Source organism: Vombatus ursinus, unplaced genomic scaffold (assembly GCF_900497805.2).
Source record: "Vombatus ursinus unplaced genomic scaffold, bare-nosed wombat genome assembly UNPS02014909.1, whole genome shotgun sequence".
NCBI lineage: Eukaryota > Metazoa > Chordata > Mammalia > Diprotodontia > Vombatidae > Vombatus > Vombatus ursinus.
In genome coordinates, this window is record NW_020954687.1 from 1902028 (window position 1) to 1914350 (window position 12323).

Here is a 12323-nt window from a genome sequence, read left to right on the forward strand (position 1 = left end):
CTGCTCTACCATCTTTTTGTTCTAACAGCTGCCCTATATCCATTCATCTTTTCCGCAAAGAAGTCAAGTGCTTTGTTGGAATCAAGGTGTACTGGGTCTATAACATTCCTCTTATTGACCAGCTTAATAACCATACTAGAGAATAAATGAGCTTTGGCATAAGCCATTCTTAGGCTTCTAGTGACTTCTGCTTCTTTTCTAAAGGGCTCTCAAGTCACACATTCCAGAATTTTGCCCAGGGCAGATGCCAAATTCACATTATCTTGAGAAGACAATTTTAGAAAATTGGAACATTTCCCATTCTCTACAATAGCTCAAAGAGTCCTTTTGCAAGTTCTTTTAGTACCTTGGGATATAATTAGTCTGAGCCAGGTAACAGGCTCATTTGTTTAAAAAATTATAATTACTATAAATACAACATTTACAAAAATCACCAACAAAACAACAATTGAATCAAATGTGGGCTAAATCTCCAAAAGAAACCCCTCTACGTAATTATTTTTAGTTTTCAACACTTGCTTTTATAAGATTTTGAGTTCTAAATTTCCCCCCTTCCCTCCTACCCAAGATGGCATGCAATCTGATATAGGCTATACATGTATGATCATATTAAATACATTTCCACATTAGTCATGTTATGAAAAAAGAATCAGAACAAAAGGGAAAAACCATGAGAAAGAAAAAACAACAACAAAATAAAGAGAAAATAGTATGCTTCCATCTGCATTCGGACTCCATAGTTCTTGGTCTGGATGTGGATAGTATTTTCTATCATGAGTCTTTTGGAATTGTCTTAGATTGTTGCATTGCTCAGAAGAGATAAGTCTAACAAAGTTGATCATCGCACAATGTTGCTGTTACTGTGTACAATGTTCTCCTGGTTCTGCTTATCTCATTCAGCAACAGTTCATGGAAGTCTTTTCAGGTTTTTCTAAAGTCCTCCTGCTCCCCTTTCTTATTGAACAATAGTATTCCATTACATTCATATACCGCAATTTCTTCAGCCATTCCCCAATTCATGGGCATCCCCTCAGTTTCCAACTCTTTTCCACCACAAAAAGAACTGCTATAAATATTTTTGTACATGTGGGTCCTTTTCCCTTTTTATGATCTCTTAGATATAGACCTAGTAGTGGTATTGCTGGATCAAAGGGTATGCACAGTTTTATACCCTTCTGGGCATAGTTCCATATTGTTCTCCACCAACAATGCATTAATGTTCCAGTTTTCCCCACATCTTCTCCAACATTTATCATTTTCCTGTTTTGTCATGTTAGTCAATCTGATGAGTGTGATGCAATACCTCAGAGTTGTTTTGATTTGCTAATCAACAGTGATTGAGCATTTTTTCATATGACTACAGATCACTTTAATTTCTTTATCTGAAAACTGCCTTTTCATATCCTTTGACCATTTATCAATTGGGGAATGACTTGTATTCTTATAGCTTTGACTCAGAAGAACCCCTCTGATTTAAAGGATTTGTTTCAATAAGGTGGTGAGCGGGAAAAACTCATATTATTATACTTTGTATAATTAAAAGTTTTATTTTTTTTTTATACCAAAGTTATTTTCTGGTATACTCTCTCTGTCATTGAAGCCTCCTTTTTAATAAAGAAGAACAGTTCAATAAAACTGACTGACAAAAACACAACAAAACCTTACAAGCAACGTTCCACACCTGTGGTAAACATAGTTGCTTGCATTAATATAGACTTTAATATTTGAAAAGCTATTTACATATGTAATTGGGACCATTTCTGGAAGTGTACAGAGCTGACCTTTCTGCTTCTGGCTAGAAGTCACATGAATGTGTAGGGCTTGGAGCTTCAAGATGATAAAGCAGACCTTTTATTAGCTGCAGAACAGTAAGAGCTGATGACTCAGTGGATATTTAGAAGGAGTGACCACACCCTCATCGCTTTCTTCCCTTCTGGCTCTGGATCAGTCAAGCTATTTCCTATGAGAGGTAAGGGAGGGGTCAACTCGCCCTGTCCTTTACTCTGACCACCATGTGGCTTCAAGCACATGGCAGATAAATTACATACTCTACCTGGGGAAGATGGAGCCTGGATTTGTGCTACCTCTTCTGTGTTTGTCCTTTCCTGGTTTTAGGTGAATGAATATCAAATCCAAGATGGACATCCTTGGGCTTAGACGTGACCTTGTGAGTTCAGGAGGTACGAAAGTACTGGATCCTTTTGCACAGAGTTGACTGGAGGCAAGGGAAGGAGTCACCAGTAGCTACCATAGCTTTCTTAAACAACATAACCACCAACAAGAGGATGATTCCAAACCTTTCCCAGTTTGCCAGAAGGCAAGCATCAGGACTTGTTTGGGCAGTAAATAACCAAGGTACAATGCAGAATCCTTAATTAACAGACTTAGAAATGTCCTTATGTTCCAATTAAGTTTAAACATCACCTTCCCATAAGAGCATAACAATAGTTAGAAGTGAAGTTACTAAATCCAATTCTGTTACTGCATGCTGTGAGTCTTTGGGGTCCTTCAGTGTTATTATGTGTATGTAAGAAATAAAAACCTCTCCCATACTTGTTTTAAATTGCACATTGAGTATCTTTTTGTGCTCTCCCCCTCACCTCCCCCCATTTGTGGAACATGTGGCCATGAATAATAACGTAAGGTTCAATCAATTTTACCCAGGACACCAAGATGGGAGATGTAATGAACCAAGTATAAAAAGGGAGCCTGATGCCTCTCATGAGAGGCCAATCTATCATGTGGGTCCAGAGCTGAAAGGGGAACCTTAATGGACATGGAGTGGATACAGTGACCACAGCTCTCCGTGTCCAGCTACTATGCCTAATGTTAGACATGTATTATCTCTCTTGATCCTCACAACAGCCTTTTGAGAGATGTTCTTACTACCCCAGTTTTTGCAGATGAGGAAACTGAAACTCAGAGAAGATAAGTGATTATCAGAGGCACAAAGCTAGTGAGTGTCTGAGGCAGGCTTCAAACTCAAGTCCTTTTGACTCCTAAGTCCTGCACTTTATCCACTGTGACCCCTAGCTGTCTCTACTGGGAGGAGGGAAGTATGTTTTTCATCATCTATTGACCTGGACCAAGATTAGTCATTGCAATTGATCTGAATTCAGCTGCATTTTTGTTATTTGTTTGTTTTTGGTTCACATAATTATAGTCATTAAAAATTAATGTCTTAGCATAAAAAGTACAAAACTTTATCAAAGTGACAGACTCTTTAAAAATTAAAAGGATCAAACAGAAGTTAATGGCTCCATAAGACAATGAAGAATATCAAAATAAAATCAAAAGATTGGGGAAAATAGGCAAAATGTAAAGTATCTCATATTAAAAAAAAATTGACCTAAAAAAGAGATCCAAGAGAGCTAATTTAAGAATCACTGGACTACCTGAAAGCCATGTCCAAAAAAAAGAGGCTGGATATTATATTTCAAGAGATCTTGAAAGAAAATTGCCTGGACATATTAGAAGAAGACAAAGAGAAAACAGAAAGAATCCTTCAATCACTTCCTCAAAGAAACTCCAGAATGGTCATTCTTTTTTTTTTTTTTTTTTAGTGAGGCAATCGGGGTTAAGCGACTTGCCCAAGGTCACACAGCTAGTACATGTCAAGTGTTTGGTCTGAGGTCAGATTTGAACTCAGGTCCTACTGACTTCAGGGCCAGTGCTTTATCCACTGCGCCACCTAGCTGCCCCTAGAAGGGTCATTCTTAAGAGGTGGGAAGGAGCCATGTTGTGAAGAGCTTTAAAAGTCAAACAAAGAATTTTATACTCGATGCTAGAGGTGGCAGGAATCTATTGGAGTTAATTTTTTTTTAAATTAGAAATGACATGGTAAGACCTGAGTGTTAGGAAGATCTCTTTGGCATTTTAGTGGAGGATGGATTGAAGTGGGGCAAGACCTGAGGCAGGATGACAGCCAGAAGGCCATTGGAAGAGTCCAGGCGTGCAGGCCTTCCTGGCCCATCAGGGTGGTGGCTGTGTGAATGGAAAGGAGACATATAGGAAAAATGTTGTGAATGTAGAAATGACCCAACTTGACCACATAAGCTCCCATTTCCCTCCTTGATTTCTATTTTAGTCCCAGAATGGCCTCCCCCTTTCCCAGTGTTTCCACACATGTTACTTATTTTCTCTTAGTTCCCCCCACTGCTTAGAGACGGCTATTTCTCACAAAAGTCTCCCTAAGCTGAATTCAACGTTTAGGTGTAGCTGGAATGAAGGTTTGGCCTCTTCCCTTCCCCCAAGATGATGTTGCTGATGCTACTCCCGCAAGCTAGAATAATAGTTAGCATTTATATTGTATGTTACGATTTGCAAGAACTTCATATATAGTATCTCATTTTATCTGCACAACATATGGTCTGGGAGGTGATATTATTATTCCCATTTTATAGATGAAAAAAAAATTGAGGCACACAGAGGTTAAGTGGCTTGCCCAGGGTCACATAGCTAATAAGTAAGTGTCTGAGGCCAGATGTGAACTCAGGTCTTCCCGACACTCTATCCACTATGCAACCTAGTTGCCTCTATACTAAGATGTAGAATGTGAAAGATTGACACGGACTGTTTGTTAAATTAAGCCTTGTTGTCTCTGAATCAGAGGCTTATACCTGATCCTAATCCAAGTCTCTTCTCGAACCAGATATAGGTTCAAAATCCAGCTCTACTGTTTGCTAACTGTGTGGCCTTGGGCAGATGATTTAACTCTTCTAATAAATGGAGCTGATGGAATGTGTACCAACTACTTCATAAGGTTGTGAGGATCAAATGAGATAATGTATGTTAATCTACTTTATAGCCCTAAAATACTATACAAATGACAGCCGTTCTTATTAAGATTCAATTTCAATTCAACAAGCATTTATTAAGTGCCTACTATGTGTAAGGCAATGTGCTAGGCTTCAAGAAGGAGACAAACATTATTAAAACTCACTTTCTTTCTTTGAGGAGATTACCTTGGGAGAAGCTAGCTCAGTAGATAACTTGACAACTGAAATCTTTCTCTTAGTGAACACCGCATATGAGAACGATGCTCCCGTTATTAGAGTGCCATCTTGAAAGGTGTATCATGACGGTGATATGGGACCTCCAGTGACCATTGTGGCGGGGCCTGAGTATTGGAAGTTGAAAACTAGAGTGAGCAAGCTAACCAAAACATGTCTACCATAGTTAAAATGACATCCATAAAGTACGTGTTCTTGCCCCAATTACTTCCTCCATCCTCTAACTAAACGAGAAGCTCCCTTCACAGTGAAGATGAGCTCCAAGAAAAGTGTCATTGGAACAAAGCAGGAGATTATGAAATGGGCCCTATGGAATTATGATTTTCCAAGGGAGAGAAATGAATCCTCCATGTAAAAAAAAATATCAAAAATCTCTGCTGGGGAAAAGTAACTCCACACCTGCTAAGGGTCTCTCCACCTATGAATCAACTCATCTTCAGTCAATGTTGAAAAAAGATCAATGCCAAGAAGAAGAAGAAACTGGTGGCTGAACCAAAAGTGGCACTCTTCGTTGTTACTGAGAATCTAGTCTAGGGTTCTACCTGATGCATGAAAATCTACAATATACTGCTGGTGTGACCTTGGGCAAAGCACTTAAAAACTCCCCGGGTCTTATTTCCCTCATCTATAAAGTGTGTGTGTGTTGTACTAACTGGCCCTCCCATGTCCTTTCTACATCTATGCCCTATATCTATGATCCTGTGATCTTCCCAAACCCAGTTCTTATCTCTTTGGAAAGGATGTTGAGAGGTGATTCACCAATAAACCACCAGAGGGAGCAACTTATTGTTTTTTCTTCTTGGTAATGAGGACACAATGCTAATCACTGACAGCATAGCTCTTGTAGTCATTGAGTCACAGAACATTTGATCTAGAAGGAAATTTTGAGGACCTAGGATCCAGTTTGCTCATTTTACAGAGGATGAGCTTGAAGCCCAGGGGGTGCATGGAATGGGGTGCAGCGACTTTCTTTAAGATAACATAGCCAAAATAAAAGAAGATAACATAGCCAGTTGGTGTCAGATTTGAGACTCTTTGGTTTGTATTCTTTCCACTGAAATCTGAAAGTTGATAGGGCCATCCATTGGTCATCCAGTCTTTCTCCCCATCTCCAGGTTCAGCTGCATTAAAACCATATTGATGGAGGAGCATACCATTTTTGAGGACTTCCCTAACTTGTCAAAGGCTCTGGCTAAAGTTTAGAGGAAACCAGAAACCAGAATCAAGGTCACAGGTTCACAATTGTTAATAAATTGTATTGGATCATATGTTTAATTCAGACTTTCTGCCTTCTCCTGGCATCAGAAAATTTGCCTAATCCTATACCAACTCATGCTTCTGATCCAGACTTATCTTCTACTTCTAGGTTCCTCTTATAGTCACTTGGTGCTTCTAATTAAGGAGGGAAGTAATGGCCCTCAGGCCCTTCCCTTTTGCTGAAGGATGTCACCTTCTGTCCTGCATCCCTAGACATGAACGTGGGAAAGACAGACAGATTGTCTGTTTGGTTGGACTTAGATAATTCTTTTTATAGAACCAATGGAAAAAGATTGCTCCCAAAAGCATGATGGGCCAACCCTGAGTGTCTGTACATCTACTAGTTCTCCCCGGAGTAGGTCCTAAGTGTCTCATGTAGTCATGCCGTTTTAGGTGGTCTGGACATATACCAAACCTGTTACAATAGTCATGGCCCCTTGGCTCCGCGTGGTCCATCTGGTATATCTGATCCCTTCCTTGTCAAATGGGGGACCTTTTATCTGTGTTCTTCCCTTCTATTCCAGCTTGGGAAATGGAGGTTCAAGCCCTAATTCAAAGAGGATTTGGCTTAATAGTCTGCTTTCCAACTCCTATCTGTATCTTGAAGGCTAATGATGAATAAACTACTAGCTTCCTAGTCACCATTCAAAATGGGAGATGGGCCAGAGGAGAAGGGGGTCAGTAAGAACATTGGGATCTGTTGAACTCAAGTGCAGAGGATTGAAAAGATATCTGGAGATGTAAAGAGGCAGAAATAGATGATAGCCAAAAAAAAAAAAGCAATTAGGTTGTGAGGAGAAAGGAAAACAATGGATTTAGAACTGAGCTGTCAAGGTTCCCTTTCTCCAGAAGGCATTGTGTAGCTATTCTCTCTCTTTCGCCCTCTCTACCCCTGTGCTCTGTGAAAATGGAAGCTGGGGAAGTGGAAAGAGGGCATGGGTAGGAAGTGGCCTGGTTGGGAGGCTGGACTGTAGAGCATATAGAAGGGAGTAATGTGTAAGGAAACTAGAAAGGTAAGAAGGGGCAAATCTGTGAAGAGCTATGAAGCACTTTCCACAAAAACCAAAGAGTAATAATGAGGAAAAGATGTGACACACGATTCAAATGATGCAATTCTGAACTATTTAAAAAGGAAATTGACCATGAAAAATGGGTATTGGAAATGACATTACCACTGATTATGATTTCATACAGCAGTATAAGCAGTGCAAATTAATTATCACAATTCCAGAAGAGCTCAGAAAACACCCTAGTCAGCAAATATTTGAGTTACTTGTTCTTATTTTATTTTACTTTTCATTGTGAACTTAACAATCACCAATAGACACAAGCTTTGACTTCCTTGTCAAGAGGGGAGAGATGGTGGCCAAAGTTAAAACCAATTTAGAATATAAACTTGTTTGTAAAAACTTGAGAAAAATGATGGACATTTATAAGCAGTACAAACTTATAAAGCAAGGAGAAGTGGAGGAAAGAACTAGATTAAAGAAAGCTTGGCAAGAGATTCATCTAAACAAATCTCTATTACTCGGGGGGAGGAGAACCCCAAACTCTACATCTAAGGCTTGACTCCTTTCCCACCAAATATCAGTTCCACAATGAACACACATAATGAATAGCACAGAAACTCATTTATTCAAATCATAGCAAAACAGAAATCAGAGAAAGTACACATAGGAGAACATACACAGGATAATACAGAGTAAAACAGCTTTCCCATTGGGCGAGATAGCACAACTCAACAAAGAGAGAGGGTTCTAGATCTCTCCCAAGGGAAAACTCCACAGCCTCTAGGGTAGCAAGCTGGGGACAGGGATGTGATGGAGACTGCCAGCTCCACTCATATTTTCTAGGGTATTTTCCTTCAGCAACCTGAAGTGGCATTGGCCTCTTCCACCTTCCCTTTTGAAGCTGGAAACCAGAAGTGCCAGAAATGACTTGAAGAGTCTATGAACCTTGAGGAGTCCTGAAAGGGATTGAAGAAGCCCAAGGATGTCCTGCTCTCACCAACTCCACCCCACCCCTCGAATAGAGTAGAGCATTCATCTCCCACAATAAGGAAACAGGCCCATACCAATCAACTTTGGGACAGGGGTTATAGAAAAAAAAATATGAATGGAAGGGAACTGCAGAGGTTATTATAACAAACTTTTTACCATAAAAGGCAGTGGGACTGCTATATTTGAAGTTTAGGTCTCAAATGTGTTTAAAGGGTAAACAGAAATGAACAAAGAGAAACAAAATGGGGAAAACAGCCATTGTGGACTAATGTATATAAAGGAGACCTGTGCTGAAGATGACACAGTTGTCAGGATATTGAGGGATTGACATATGTCATCTGTAACAGGGGAAGATATCAAAGACTTAAAAAAAACCCCAAACCTTGGACTTCATTCATGTTAAAAAAAAAAGGTCATCTACCAACTATTGATCCACTCTTACATCCATTTTGTTGTTGTTCAGTTATGTCTAATTCTTTGTGACCCTATTTAGGGTTTTCTTGGCAAAGATATTGGAGTGGTTTGCCATTTCCTTCTCTAGTTCATTTTACAGATGAGGAAACTGAGGCAAACAGGATTAAGTGACTTGCCCAGGGTCACATAGCTAGTAAGTGTCTGAGCCCAGATTTGAACTCAGGAAAATGAGTCTTCCTGACTCTAGGCCTGATGCTCTATCCACAGCATCACCTAGTTTCTCTTAGCTACACAATGTCTTTTTGAGAGTCATCTATAGACACATTGAGAACATATTCAATAAGGGTATTAGTAGGAACAAGCATGCTTTTTGCAAGTAATATTCAACAAGGGAGCACATCTCTTTATCATTTCACAATGAACTGAAAGATGTAGTAAATATTAGATTCCACTGTGCCTCCCAAAAAGAAAGTGGCTCCTTTATTCTTGATTTTTTTTTCCAATGGAAAAAAAAAACATGATTCAGTAGAGCAGAATCCTACCTTAAAGTCTCTTCCAATGTAGTATCTTCCGTCCATATTTCCAAATCATTCAAGATTCCTTAAAAGATATTATAACAGAAATAATAAGCCTGTTCAATGAACATGGGATCATAAACATTAGATGAGACAAAATAGGGAACTGTAAGCTTGAAATCTGGGATTATAAACAAAGCAGCACATGCCCTTTGACCTAGCTATAGCACTGCTAGGTCTTTACCCAGAAGAGATATTAAAAAATAGTAAAAAATTCTATATGCACATGAATATTTATAACAGTTCTTTTGGAGGGGTGGCAAAAACTGAAACTAAAGGGATACCCATTAATTAAGGAAGGCCAAATAATAGAAGATTCATATTATAAAAATGAATAATTTTATAATCTAATGAAGAATGGAATGAGCAGAAACAGAAGAACAATTTATAGAATAATCATAATATTGTAACAACTTGAAAGGTATAAGAACTATGATCTTTATAATGACCATCCATAATTTCAGAGGACGGAATGATAAAACATACTATTCATCTCCTTCAGAGAGGTAATGAATTTAGGGTGTGGGATGAGTTACGCATTTTTGGATACAGTCAATGAAAGAATTCATTTGGCTTGACCATGCATATTTATTACAAGGAATTTGTTTATCTTTTCTCTTTTTTTCAATGAGGTGGAGAGTGGAAGGGAGAGAAAATAAATTTATGTTAAAAAATTTTTAAAAAATATGTTGGGAACTGCTACAGATGTGGAATGCTGTGTACCCTTTCACATGAGGTTACTGTACTGCTGGTTTTGGCTAGTTGTCTTACATTGGTACAAGAGACTGATCACAGAGTGGAAGCAATCTGTAAATGTTTGTATGTAATAACAGAACATGCCAATATAACGTTTTTTAAAAAGTAAATGTATATTTTACAAAGGTTGAAATGCAATATCAAAACAGAATTCATTCTCTTTTCTCCTAAACCCTCCTTGCCTCCTCACCTCCTCCTTTCCTATCACTGTAGAAGGCAATACCATCCTCCCAGTCCCTCAGGCTCACAACCTAGGAGTCATCTTGGACTCCTCTCTAAGCTGTTACCAAGGCCTGTCAATTTTACCTTTGTACCATCTCTTTCTCTCCTCTGACACTTCCACCACTGTATCGAAGGCTCTCATCATTTCAAACCTTGATGACTGCAACAGACTGCTGCTGGGTCTGCCTGCTTTGAGCCTCTCCCCACACCAATCCAGCCTCCATTCAACCATAAAGTGGTGTTCCTAAAGCACAGGTCCGATCATGTCGTCCTCCTACTCAATAAACTCCAGTAGCTCCTTATGCCTCCAGGATCAAATACAAAATGCTCTCTTTGACATTCAAAGCCCTTCATAACCTAGCTCCCCCTTACCTTACTAGTTTTCTTATACCTTACTCTTTGATATGTACTTCTCGATCTGTCTTCCCCGTCAATCTGTCTTACTCTTTGAGACTTAGATCTATCTCCCCATGCCTGGAATGTTCTCCCTCCTCTGCTCTGATTTTTGACCTTTCTGGCTAACAGCTAAAATCCCATCTGCTACTGGAAGTCTTCCCCAACCCCTTTTAATTCCAGCCCTCTATTATTTATTTCCTGTTTATTCTGAATACATTTGCTTGCATGTTGTCTTCTCCATTAGACTGTAAGCTCCTTGACAGCAAGAACTGTTTTTTGTCTTTCTTGATATTCCCAGTGCTTAGCACAATGCCTTGCACATAGTAGGCACTTAATAAATGCTTGTTGACTTGACTCTGGATGTGGCAGATCAAAATCTAATGGAAATGGATGCTATCATAGGTCCATATGAACACTTGAGGGTATGAATGTGAATTTTTATTGGTTCACGGCTATGGACTGCCCCAAGTATGAGAGGCACCATTTTGTGGATTATTTTCAAGTTAAGTGACTTGATTTAAATAGGATTTGACTTGACAAATAGGATTCAGCTCAAATCCTTCCAGCAGATGGCACTCTGTCCTTGCCTTGTTTTCCCTACCTCATGCCAGTGATATTTACCCAGGCCTTAGCTAATCCCAGGCAAGAGTGGCTTTAGAATGACATAGGGGTAAGAACGTGTATGTGTGTGTGTGTGTGTGTGTGTTTGAGAGAGAGAGAGAGAGAGAGAGAACTTCAGGGGACATCAGCAGAAGTGTAGGGAATTAGGTGGGACAAAAATGAGGGACACACAAGAGCTGGGGGTGACTGAGCTAGAGCATTCTGAACACCCCTTTCCTTCTACAATAGGCATGAATCTTGTCCTTAAGCTCAGGCAGCAAGCATTGGTAGGGGGAGGAGAAGGAGCACCAAGTTTGGAGTCAGAAAACCTGAGTTCAAATCTGCTTTTTAGTATCTGTGTTGCCTTGGGCAAGTTAACCTTGTTGAGCCTCTATTCCCTCCTCTGGAGAATGGATTAGACTGGGTAACTTCTAAGGTCCTTTCCAGCTCTGAGATCCCTTTCAAATTTATAAGGCCCCTGTGTTCATCCCTCCTGCTCAGAAAACTTTAAGCCAAGATGGCTAAAGCCTCTTGACATTCCTTTCCTAGTGCTTTCTGGTCATGGTAGCCCAAATGAAGATTTCCCATTAAGATCTCCCCATTTTCTCCTTACCTCTGCCATGCTGGAAACTGGCTGATTGTGACTGACAGCCCGTTCTGAGAAAGGCTTTTATTTTTCCAGGCCAACATAGACAGGAAGTGGTCATATAAAGTCATCTGGATCATCTGAAAAAGAGGATGTGGTCATTTGAAAAGCTATCTTGCCTGTTTCAAAATAACTGTGCAAAACACAGCTTAAAGCTAAAGCCTAGACATTTCCTGAGTCTCTTTTCTTGCTCCTGGGAAAGTCTTAATAATCCTTAATGAAACCTGGAGACCAGATTACTGTGCTAGCAACTCCATCTCTATTTCTTATGCTCCATAATCTCATTGTGTTTCTACCTCAGTTTCCTTCCATCCTTTGTCTCCAGGCCTTTTTTCTTCAAAAAGATTTCTACATTTTTTTCCCCAGACTGGCCCATCCACCATTTGTCTGCCAGACTCTCTTCTTCTTCTTCTTCTTCTTCTTCTTCTTCTTCTTCTTCTTCTTC

General features: G+C 39.6%; 1 long non-coding RNA gene across 1 annotated transcript; it reads right to left on the reverse strand.

Moving 5' to 3' along the window:
- Positions 1 to 4960: 4960 nt before the first annotated feature.
- LOC114029024 lies at positions 4961 to 11928 on the reverse strand. Its single transcript, XR_003567440.1, has 3 exons — positions 11846 to 11928; positions 9226 to 9283; positions 4961 to 5119 (listed from the first exon to the last, which is right to left on the reverse strand). It is a non-coding gene; the product is annotated as an uncharacterized LOC114029024 (long non-coding RNA).
- Positions 11929 to 12323: the final 395 nt, after the last annotated feature.